Source organism: Papaver somniferum, chromosome 2 (assembly GCF_003573695.1).
Source record: "Papaver somniferum cultivar HN1 chromosome 2, ASM357369v1, whole genome shotgun sequence".
In the NCBI taxonomy this organism is placed as follows: Eukaryota; Viridiplantae; Streptophyta; class Magnoliopsida; order Ranunculales; family Papaveraceae; genus Papaver; species Papaver somniferum.
This window is the reverse complement of record NC_039359.1, coordinates 54,623,087-54,636,112: the sequence shown is the minus strand read 5'-3', so window position 1 is coordinate 54,636,112 and position 13,026 is coordinate 54,623,087. Positions and strand designations below refer to the sequence as shown.

Genomic DNA, 13,026 nt, shown 5'->3' with positions numbered 1-13,026 from the left:
ACGTAATGCATTAAATTCCGTCCATTATCACTTCTAACAATTTTAATATCTTTGTTAAATTGACGCTTCACAAGAGCAACAAATTCACGAAATTGATTCAACTCTGTTTTATTTGAATTAAATAAATCCAAACACCTCTTGAAAAATCATCCACTATTGTCAGAAAATATTGAGCTCCACGATGAATGGATCTTATAAGGACCCCATAAATCTATGAACTAAATCAAAAATACAATTGATTTACTCAAACTACTAGAAAAGCTGCTTCTACGATGCTTTGCCCGGGGCAAATATCACAAGCATCATTATTCTTTTATTAATCTACTACACCTTGCAACTTCTGCAAAACTTTCTCTGAAGGATGTCCCATACGTTGATGCCACAACTCATATGTATCTTCACGCACAGCCATAACTTCAACATGCGGCACACCACAGAAAATATATAGTCCACCTTGTCTCTCAGCCACTCCAATCATCCTCCTCGTAGACCGGTCCTGTATAAGACATAATTTGTTAGTACACTGAATAATACAACTCATCTCATCAATAAGTTGTGTGACTGAAATTAGGTTACAGGTTATCTTTGGCACATAAAGTACGTTTTCAAGTTTCAATCCACCAGGAAGAATCACAGTTCCTATTTTCTCAGAGGATGCATACTTTCCATCAGGCAATCCAACCGAACATGCCCTAATATCTCTTACATTTATCATGTTAAGAAGTTCATACGTAACATGGTTTGTTGCTCCTGTGTCAACAATCCAAGATGTTTCATTCTTTTTACCTTGTAGATGAGAACCCGATTTTCTTGAGTTTGAAAACTCCATCACCTGTTGAACCTGTGCGCCTGTAACTCCTACTAGAGACGTTTCATCAGCTGATGACGTACCAGAACTATCCTTTGTTTCCGAAACATGCAGGTTATGAGCACGGACAGGATTACCTCCTTGTCCTCTACCTCCTCTTCCAGCACGTCCTCTTCCTCCAGTTCTTCCTCCTCTGCCATTCTTTGGTCTATCTCCCCACCATTCTGGATATCCAATGATCTTAAAACAGCCATCATCAGAGTGTCCTTGTCTGCTGCAAGTTTTGCAGTACTTGGCGGGATCATAAGCACTATTAAGTAGGCGTTGATCAACTTGCACCTTGAAGGCCATAACATTCTTCTGCATCTCTGTAGGTACTACTCCATCTCCAATCTTCAGGCGTTCTGAGTTCACAATGGTTTGATACGCAACGTCTACAGACGGCAATGGTTCCCTTGCAAGCAATTTTTCACGCAAAGAACTGTATACAGAATCTAACCCAATCAGAAAATAGTGCAAGAAATCTTCTTCTCTTAACATACTAACCTGAGATGCAATATTACATGTACACTGTCCACACTTGCATTGCGGTATCTTCATATAAGTCACCATCTCATCCCATATTTTGTTCAATCTTCCAAAATATATAGCAACTCCCTCTGTTTTCTTCTGTTTACAGTCACTTAAAGATGCTTTTAGTTGACATATTCTTGTCCCACTAACAACACAAAATCTTCTCTTCAAGTGTGCCCATAATAGACTTGCATCCTCATAATCTCCCAGGGTTGATCTTACTGACAACTCCAACGTGTTAGCAATCCATGACACCAACGTTGATTGCACTGCTATCCATTCTTCTAACTGATCTGGATCTTCAGGTCGCTTAATGGTTCCATCAATGAAGCCATATTTTCTCTTGGCTATCAGCGATCTTCTTATGGCTCTAGCCCATTCATCATAATTATTTCCTCTCATAACTATTGGCGTGATGATAGTTCCTGGTCCATCACTCGATCCTAGATGATATACAAGATTCTTCTTCTGTGTATCGTATTCCACCATCTTACTTTTTGATGATTCAATCTCATTGACCATCCTTGTTTTTTTTTTTTTTTTAGGTTTCAAAACTGGCTCTGATACCATGTTAAGAATTTGATATATTTCTTATTATCATTCTCTAACTCTTTACAACGAATTATATATGATTCAATACTTGGGAAAGAAATAACTTCTTTCCTAATACGACTCTTTTCTAGACCGACCTTAAGAGTCCCAATTAAACCATATTCCTAATCAGTCTCGGATCCTCAGATTTCTTACCGAGCTTAGAAGTCTTATTGGTTAGACTTTCCTAAACAATCTCTAAGAGACGTGTATAACTGAGACTTTCCTAATCAGTCTCGGATACACGTCTCAATAACAAGCTTTGATCATTGGCTTCTAGATAATAGAGACAACCCTTAGTAAGACCCAATTCTGCGGCCGAGCAACAGAAACTAGTATTCGAGCCAACAAACAGTACCTTATCATCAAAACTATCCACTTTTTCCAAGACATTTCACTGGAATCCAGCCTCAAGACAACTATTGATATAATTACGTTATCATGAACTCGTTTACTTCTACCCATGTTTATATGGAAGATTTCTCCATGAGCCTCCAAAAAACCAAGACCATCTTTTACGATCAATGGCCTCAGTTCGAGAACAACGTTATCATGCTGATCATCATCCATTTCTTGTTTCACAATCTCTAGTTGCACCTCTCCGCGGCATATAAGGTATATTTTATGTTCTATGCAAAGGAGGGATTCCATAAACCTTTCCTCGATAATATCTTGAGGAATGACATCGGTTCTCCATTGTACATCTCCAAGGAGACAAAAAACAACAAAACTATGACGTGAGACTTTGACGAGGACGTAAACCATTGGATCATCACCATCAGGATGTGCATTAGTAATCGAAGGAGGCGACGACAGAAGACAATCTTTGACAGAATAATGCTCACCATCTCTGTCGCGTCTGTCTTTAACTATATCATCTATATTAGGTAACCGGATAGTCTCTGATGATGCAAGATTCAACAGAAAACAATCTCCATAGTCCCAATTTTGTGTAGGATGATGACTAGCACAATCACATACAATAAATATCCAACCTTGATGAGAAGGTTTCTGAAAAAAAGACTTATCACTCTGTAACTACTGGAAACCCAGTAACACACCCAAAATAATAGTAACCAAGATCTAAGACATCTTAAGTAAAGTAAACACAGAAAATTCTTATTGATGAATCATTCAAAGTAACAAAGGTACAAGTTCTTGAATACAAGGAAACTCTAATCTCTTCCCTAAGTTAAACTCTCCCACTCTCCAAAAATCCCATTCCCTATACATTGCCCAAGGACCTCTATTTACAGGCCATCTAATCCTAATGGAACACAACTCATTTTATCTCGCCATGTTCTCGCAGTAACGCTTTACACTTCGCCCAGACCGTTTTCCATAAAGTTATTCCCCTTCTTTCGCTTACTTCACATGGGCTTGTCGGGACACATGTCTCTTTTCTTGCTTCATAATTTATCTATCTAGTTGATTGTCTTTTCGGACAAGTAATCTTACTTCGTCCTTTTTTACTTCGCGGCAGATATCTTGTAGGGTGCTTCATGGATCCTTTATAACCCTTGTTCCTCTCGGAGATTACTTCTTGATGAGACACTATCTCGCACATATCTTTTACCTCGTCGACTTGTCAATAATGGTGACTCTGACTTGATTTGACAAGTCACTGACGAATATTTTCGTGACACGATACAGGATCTTTAGTCCGGATTCTCGCGTCTTCCTATGTCCACGTGGCGATCCATATTTTGGTATCTACACACTCAATTTAGGTATAAATTTTCAACAAGTTTCGTTTTGTGGTTCACAAATATTGTAAAGTGACTGATGTTGTTTATTACCTTCAACTTCATACGGAATGACAAGCCATGGTGCTGTTTTGGGTAGTGCTTCTGTTGCAGCTCTAATTTCCTTCATAGAAAACTAGAGAAAGTAAGTAAGAAATTATTAGATAGAAGAATAGAGAAAGAGTCTTAGTTTGAACTCACCAGAGTATAGATTCTATTGGAGAAATTTAGGTTATATGATATATATATATATATATATATATATATATATATATATATATATATATATATATATATATATATATATATTTGAAATGGACGTTTTAGTTATGGTGGTATTGCTTACTATTATTTTTCGTAATAAATATATTCATGTTCAATGTATTTTTTATAGATAAGCTTCCATGATCAACAATCATTTATATTTTTAAAATTTTAGTATTAATGACAGTTAAAACCTGTCTATATAATTATCAAATATATTTGTCTACCTACACTTAAAATAACAATCTTTAATTTCTCTTCCTTTTGAGTTCTTCTTTCCATATAGTCACATATTGTTATAAGTTATCGTTAAAATGATAACGGTCGGCGATTTTTATGTTTTTCTTCCATAAAACACCGTTATCATTATCAAATATGTTTGTCTACCTACTGTAGGGGTAAAATATCCCACGCCAAGTAAATATGCGAAGCAATGGTATTACAAAGGAGCGAACGGCCTTCGCACATATCATATCCCAGATGACGAAACCAATGACATCACAAAGTCACGAGTAAAGTGTGAGACATGTGCGAAGTTCAGAAGCACGTGCGAGAAGGTTCAATATAAGCGTGCGAAGACATCGCATGTCAGATCCGAAAATAAGGGCTTATAGTTGTCCCCCACTATGTAAACTCCTATATATAGGACCAACCACCATTGTACTGAAGAGAGATCTTTTTGAGAGCTGAGATAGAACTTTAGGAGAGAGAAATTTATTTTCTTAGGGTTTCATCTTATATCTTTGTATTGGTTTCTAAACTGAATAAAAATTCTTCCAAGTGTTCTTCATAATGATTTCATAGTTTGTTCTATAGATTATCTAAGGGGTGTGGTTGTAGGATTTACTGCAACTACATTTTGGCGCTAGAATACAGCTCGAAGAAGGGATTATACCTGTTTGTGAAATTTTTTTAGATTTTCAATATTCTTTAAGAAAAGTTGTTTTCAGGAAATATTTTTGGTTGTTTTTCGCAAAAGATTCACTAGTTTACATCTTTAGATCTATCTTAAAAGACTCGAAGTTTTCATCTTAGAAGAAAGATTTTGTTGATTTAAATCTGTACGGAAAGTGTTAATTTAGGAGCAGAAGATGGTAAGACAAGCATCCGTAGGAGAAAATATAAAGCCCGTCAGGAGAAGTAGAAGGATTGCAGGAAGGAGGAGAAGTGAAATTGCAGAATCTTCACGTATGGGAGCGAGGAACAATCAACCTCGAAGAGTTCGATCTCAAGTCCAGCCAGTACCAGAAGAGAACGTCAATATAAACTACGATGAAGTTAGCGTTCATACCACAAATACAGATACAACTGAGGAAAATGAAGAGAGGACACATGAAGAAGGAGCAGTAGGAGAAAATGAAGAGAACATGACTATTGGAGAACTCAGGCAACGATTAATAGACGAGAAAAGAAGAGAAAAGGAATTGCGTGCGAACTTGACACGAAAAAATGATGAGCTAAGTGAGGAAAACCAGAGATTACACGAGCATAGGTCACAATCACGATCCAGAATAACACGTGCGAGTTCGAGATCGAGAACAAGAAGAAGTACCTCCAAGGGAAGTAGATCTGAACGCGGAGACAATGGACAGGGGAAGCTTTTGGATAACACTTTTCAGGTGAGCGAAAATTCACAAGAGGAGCGCGAACGCCATCGCATAGAGGATCGGTATGTACAGGTGAGAGAGAATGAACCCAGACGAGGACGTCGCAGAGAAGGTAGACCAGAGATAAATGGAGAGTACAACCGCATGCATGACGAATAAGAGCAAGAGAATGACGCAGAACAAGCAAGGATGATACTTCATGGAAGAAAAATGTTGAGATGGCAAGATGAGAGACATAGAGCCGCACAAGAGCACGCGATAAATGAAATAGAAAGGCGAAGAAAAAGGAGAGAAGATGAAGAACGACAAGAGCTAGAAGAGGCCATACGTCAAAGCAGGCACGAAAACAGGTTGAGGCAAGCCCGGTTGAAAAGACCTGTGGAACAACAAGAAACCCATTTCCTAACGGTGAAATCTTAAGAGAAATAGCAGAACTAAGAGAATTAATGGCAAGAGGAAAAGATGGAGGAAGAAGACAGCTAGAATAGGCGATAGAAGAAGCAGGGAAGATGCCCTTCGCATGGAAAATACAGCCGGTAACGATACCAACCAAATGCGCACTACCCACATTCCCTAATATCTTTGATGGATCTACATGTGTAGTCCAACATATTAAGGCGTACAGCTTACTCTGCTACAATGGGAGGACAGTGATGCAGTCTTATTCAAATATTTTCCAGCAAGCCTAACCGGGGAAGCTTTGAAATGGTTTGATGGATTGACAGTGGGCACAATAAGATCATTTCAACACCTGCAGAGTTTTTTCTTGGGACAATACATCAGAAACAATATGCTAAAGCCAGGAATCGAGAAAGCCTGCGAAGGAGGACAAATGAAAGCTTGCGAACTTTGACCACTAGATGGAGGACGATGTGTAGATAAATGGCAGGACGAGTGGATGAAAGAAATCTCATCTTAGCGTTCGTTAATGCTCTATTTCCAACTGACCTGTTGTATACGCAAATATTCAGGATGAAAGACAGAATAACAATGGCAGAGTTGCGCGATTACCAAGAAGAGTACATTGCTCTCGAAGAAAATCAAGGAGACATGAAGTCTTACCCAGTTGCAGTTACAAGTGACAACGAAGGAAACTCGAGTATGTTACCAAGAATAGCAAACGCCGTTGCAAGCACTTCGCAGGGAAGCAAAGCGAAAGTAATCGTAGAAGATCACCAGAAGCAAGTAGCAATGAGTAGCAGAGACCAAGAAATGTATGATCCAGAATACAAAGAAAGTCAATATAATAATCATGGAGGAAACAATAAAGTTGCAAGATTTGACCATCAAGGAGAAGGATACGGGGGAAACAGGAGATATTACAACCAAGGCACGAACAATAGGGTCCATGAGGAGATTAGGATGCCACCTCTCAATACAACAATGGAAAAGATTTGGGAATTAGTTATATTAATGGAAGAGGTACCTGTACCACCATATTTGGGTCAAGAACCACCGTCAAGAAGAAGAAGCAAAGAATTCTGCTCTTATCATAGGTTCCACGGTCATACAACAAACAACTGCAAGAATATACAAAGAATTATATTAAGAATGATTGATCAAGAGAAGCTCAGCCACTTCCTAGATACACCACCACCACCACAACCACCAACAGGAGGACAATGATCAAGTGTGGACAAAGGAAAAAACAAATTTCTTATCGAAGTAGGCGCGAACGCCAAGAATTTATACTACAATTCAACAATACATTAATATAAAAGCAAGTTCAACCCTAACTACAACCCTCATTCCCAAAAGTTAAGTTCAGCTCCGACTACAGCCCTTGTCGCCAAAAGTCAAGTTCAATTCCTAATTATAGCCTTCATTATCAAAAGTTAATTTCATCCTTGACCACAACCCTCGTCATCAGAAGTCAAGTTCAGACCTAACTACATCCCTCCTCGCCTAAGGCCAAGTTCATCCCTGACAACAACTTTTGTTATCGTAAGACAAGTTCATCCTTGATTTCAGCCATCGCTACGAAAAAGAGAACTTCAACCTTGATTTGAACTCTAATAGTAAAAGACGAGTTCGACCCTAATCTGAATCCTAGTTTCCAAAAGATAAACTCATCCATAGCTTCAGCTATGGTTTCAGAAAGACGCAATCATTGACCAAAATAAACTCTCACAAGACTCATCCCTTGGTCTAAAAGGAACTTATAAACATGGTTTGTAGAATATACCCCCGAGACACGTTGTTCATGATGCTACGATTCCTAACATACGTCCCTGCAAGAACCGCTGGTCGTGTAGGCTTTAAAGACTCATCAGACGTATGTTACTGACTCATGAGCCGCAGAGACTTAATGGCTCTGGTAAGTACGACAATGGCCCTTATCTGAGATGAAATACTAATTCCGACTGCATTCCCACAATATATAAATGGTCATGTGTACTTAAGGCCATGACTTGTCTTACCTGGGCCTTTTAATGATTTTAAAACATCCCAACGAGATACATTGTCCATTCTGCTCCTGGGCCTCATGACAGATTTCTAGAACATCCTTCCGAAATACATTGGTCTTATTTGCCCCATGATATGGAAAAAGTCAAGATTGACTCCTAGCATATCCACAGGAGATACTCTTGTCAAAGATAATTATTTTGTATGTCTCATTGTGACAATCCCATAACGACAACAAACATTATTAGCCTCAATATTAGCCTACCAAACTGGAAGAGACTTTTTCGAACCTCAAGAAATTACCATTAACTTATGTCATCATATCAAAAAAGTTTGGATAAATTGTGGAGATGTACATGTGAATTTATTTTGGGATCAAATTCAGTAATCCCTAAACAAATCCAGTGAGATTTAAAAAATATCTTAAAGTTGGGCAAACTTTCCGAGCGAATTTGAGAGTCGATGATGTGTCTTAAAACTGAATTATATAAATTTTCAAAAAATCAATCAATAAGATTGTTTGAATTACAAAGATGGATAGATCTGCCTTTGAATCAACTTAGGTAGATGTTTAAGCATGTGCAATGAGATCAAACAAATTTGACAATGCTTAAATATATATAATCTCGGTTTGCTCTTTACACCATATCCAACCAATAATACCTAATTTTACTTGAATATTTCTTCGATCGCATACAAAAAAAATGTCTCACTATTGTAAATAATCACATAAAATTTACATAAATTTGTTACTTAATAGACACATCAAAATTTACAATTCTTTGGTAACTTTGTAAAATTGGTCAGGGACTCAGGAGTTGGAATTCAAGATCAGTCAAGATGATCATCAGTCAATTCACACACCAGAATCCTTATGTTATTTATTCTGCCAATAGAAAACATATCCTATGTATCACATGGATCGCCATCTCGTCCGTTCATTATCACACGGACATCTCAACCATTTAACATAACCTTGGCGCTAAAATTTTCTTTGGCGCCCTAAAGTTCGGGTGATTGAAATATGGCGGCAATATTCGCGGGCGAATTCAATTTTCGCGCCCTAAATTTTGTGTCCCGCCCAAACAATTTGGGGGACAAACAAATATCGATACCCATACCCAAAACTGAAACCTGAAATCCCTAAACACCTTTCTTTTTTCCTTGGTATAGTCTTTCCTGCTCTCTCTCTACTTTTACTTCACTTATGTGAACGACTTTAAATCTCTCTTCCTGCTGGAGAAACTTGAGAAAGTTGCAGTTAATGATATGTTTAGAAAAAGATGTAGGATTTCCACTTGATGGGGACGAAACGAAACACGATAAAGTTTGATGGAGAAGTTATCAGAGAATTTGCCTTCTCTACTAACAGCTGGGTTTGACCTCAAGTTAAGTTTCTTACATTTCATATGCTATTTATATATGCTTACGTGCTGTTTGAAAATATTACTCTAAGAATTTTCTCTCAGATTTGGTTAAGATGATTTTTGATGAACTCGAGGTTGGATTTTTAATGAATTTGTTTGAAATAGGTTAGCTTAAAAAAAAAATACAAGGTTAGAAACGAGATTGATTGCTTTTTCTCATGATTTGGGGGTTTTCGATTGATTGGGAGTTTTCAGCTGATTTGAGATTTTCAATCAAAGGGAGTTGTTTGTCTAATTTATTTGTTACTTGATTGATGGAAACTGATTTTTAATTGACCCATTTTTTCTAATTTCTATACGATTTTTGTTATTTTCTGCAGGTATGTCTCTGGGTATAAGGGCGTTCATATCTATCCAATGGATTTTGGTAATCCCCATCTCAGTTGCATTTGCCGGACAAGGTATATGAATATATGGCGATTGCTTGATCTTTATCACTTATTGGTGTATGGTGTCATATTCTGCTTTAAGAGAATTGTTTATCCTCTTTTTAAGTGGTAAATCGAATGGTTGAATTTAAGATTCCATTTTTTAGGTTCAAATTTTACTTGATTTAGACGATTATGCAACAAATTTTGGCCGAACATTGACAGCTTAAATGACAAATTTTACTGACTTATGTGAATCGAATTGAGAGGTACATTGTGACGAAAAATAGATTGAATCATAGAAAAATGAACCTGGTATCAATTTTTCTGTAGAATCTACTTATTAAGTGATTATTTAAGTAGAGGTAGATTCTTTTTGTTGAAAAAAGCAAGGTTAGGTTGTTAAAGAGTGAACACTTCGTGTATTTGGTGCGACAAAGATAGTCCATTTCTGTGATTAGCTAAAGCAACAATCTACTCATTAAGCCATTACTAACTATAGTACATGGGTTTCCCTTTGTTTTTTTTATCTTGGAAAAGGTAAAGCAAGTGATAAGCTAATTGAAGGCAAAACCCATATGAGAAGAGATGTTTGCTGCAGTGAGGGATATACTGAAACAAATGGATGTCAATACTGTGAGCAGTTCTTGCACTGGCTATTTTTTCTTTTGTCTTGTTGTTGGTACTTGTAGGTATAAAATCTTTAAATTGTCAGATCTCTAAACATATGGAAGCATCAATGAGGACTAATCTGTGATCTGAATTATGCTGAGATGCTTTAGTGCAGTATCTTGTTGTTAGCCTTTCACTTATTTCATCTCCGTGAAATTTGTAAACAGATCATCAGTGTGGGTACTCGTAGTTGTTATGGTACAATTGAACTAAAAGATACATCAGCCTTCGTAGCATAGATGGAAAAGCTTTAATTTGCTGAAAAACTTCATTGAGCAGTTGAGCCTTTATTCCCTTAGAATACACAAGTAGCCCATTCAGGTGACTTTTCTTTAAGTTTCTGTCTTCTTTTTGATGTGCGATTATGTCGAGTGAAATTGTTGAAATATATCAACAAACAATATAGTTTTTCCAAGATCGAGAGTTTTGGGGCAGTGGGTTCTCTAAAATTTTGCTCAATTTTGTAGAGTTAGATTTAAAGTTCTCCCAGCAAATTAAGACTGAGTTATGGTTTGTTTGTTTTTTTGTTTTTTTTGTTTTTTTGTTTATGATTGGATATGTTTATTGTTATCATGTTAATCTTAGGTTGACTTTCCAATATGCCAAACAATACTCGTAGATGTAAGTGAAAGGATGATAGTCTAAAAGTCACGTATTTGATGATGAAGGTTAGTTGTACATTCAATTAATGACTTGTGTGACCTAGAACTTCGTTAGGTTACTTCGCATTGTGGTTTGCTTCATGAGTCTGAGTTGAGAATTTAAAGGAGTTGAAATTTGAAAGACGAAGCTATATTGCTTCATGAGTCTGAGCTAGATTTTCTTTCCATACTTGAGCATATATATTTTCTATCTACTTTGAATGGATTTTAAGATTTACGCAGAGATGGAGGTGGAGATTGTATGGTTTTCCAACACATATATAATGTTTGAGAGTTTTACTGGATTCCTTGATACATCTTATTTTTTGTCCTAGATTTCATCTGGTTTAGAGAAATATCGAACAATTTGTTAAGCCTTGGTTGCATATATTTGTTAAGATGTGGTTACTTAGATAAATCTTGCAGTTTGGTTGCAGATTGTAATAGCTGGTCTCTTCTTTGACTGTCTCTCAACTCCAACTAATCCAGAGCTGTTCTCTGCAGTTGTGGGGTTTCTCCAACAACTATGCCTTGATCACCTTCTTTACTCTAAACTAAAATTTTGTTGAGCCGATGAATTACTGCTCCAGCGCATATTGTGTTTCTGCAAATGCACCAGCACTCACACCTTCATCCACTCAATCCAATATCATGTGTTCCCATTGGTGTGTGGTGAAAGTTTGTACTTGAGGTTCCTTTTGGAGCAAAAGATAAGGGAATGAATTTCAGAGAGATTGGAAGAGGGATGTATGAAAGGCACCCGTATTTTTCAAGGTTTAGGAGTAATCCATATGCTGGCCATCTTGGGTTACAGGTGGCTCATTCGGATGTACTGTGAACTGGGAAGTGGAAAGCTGTCGCTGGATTTTGCAGATGTAACAGGCTGGACAGCTCTTCACTGGGCTGCATTCTTCAACAGGTATTAAAGTTGCTAAATAAATGGTAATGATCACTTGGTTATGGTGGAATTGTTGATGGGGCGCATTGATTTATAAGTGCTAATCCCTAAACCCAGCTTAAGTTTTGGCCAAACTTCTATCTAAGAACATTTTGAGTTTAAGACTGTAAGCTAACATCATCCTTTAGCAGTCAACATAGTACCTTTATATTAATTATACATTGTCACATTATAAATTTTTGGCACAGGAATCTAGTGATGAGGTTGCTGAGATTTTATTTCATTGGGTTTGGTCAAAAGTGTTAGATTAAATTGTTAATTTACTTAAATTTAACATTTTATCGATCAGGAAACATAAAGTTCAGACCTTTACGCTGTTCTATATTTCGGTTTCTTGTGTATTTTCATTAGTTATTGTTTTGTTGATTTCAATTTTTTCTTAATTCCAGCTGAATTCGGAGAAAGTTGCTTCCAGCAGACATATTTAGCTACTTGGGTATATATCTTTTATTTTTCCTAGTTCAGTGTTTATATTTCTTGCTTTTGTCAGCATCCAGGGGAAAGGTTTCAGGGTTGAGTTGAAGATAAACATGACTAAGAACAGTCTAACTCTTCGTTTTATGTTGCAGGTTCAAGTTTTATCCCGTCATCAACTTGGGTAGATTGAAGTCGTTTCAATGATGAATAAAGATTAGGTTCTTTGGCCAAGGTTAATATATTGTTCCCCGTGGGTTTTACATTCTTCACTTAGGCTTCCTATCATTCTAAATTTCACGAATTTCATAGATATGGTCAATGGGAAACTTGGAAATCCTGAAATCATAAGTTGTCCTTGTGTTGATGGGAAGAATCTTGCTGTGCGAATTTCTGAGAACCAAGGGATTCATTAAGAAAAGCATTTGATGAGCAAATTGTTGGATGTTAACTTTGTCTTAGGTCTGACATTTGTTAATTTGAAGTCCTGTTATTCGTAACACCCTTTTTACATCTGTACATAAACTCATTGTTAATGTACTTTATATTATC

At 36.9% G+C, this 13,026-nt stretch overlaps 1 long non-coding RNA gene across 1 annotated transcript; it reads left to right on the top strand.

The window, feature by feature from the left end:
• The first annotated feature begins 11,793 nt into the window (after positions 1-11,793).
• On the top strand, positions 11,794-12,675 carry LOC113353308. The gene is made up of 3 exons (XR_003361200.1): positions 11,794-12,021; positions 12,450-12,496; positions 12,630-12,675. It is a non-coding gene; the product is annotated as an uncharacterized LOC113353308 (long non-coding RNA).
• Positions 12,676-13,026: the final 351 nt, after the last annotated feature.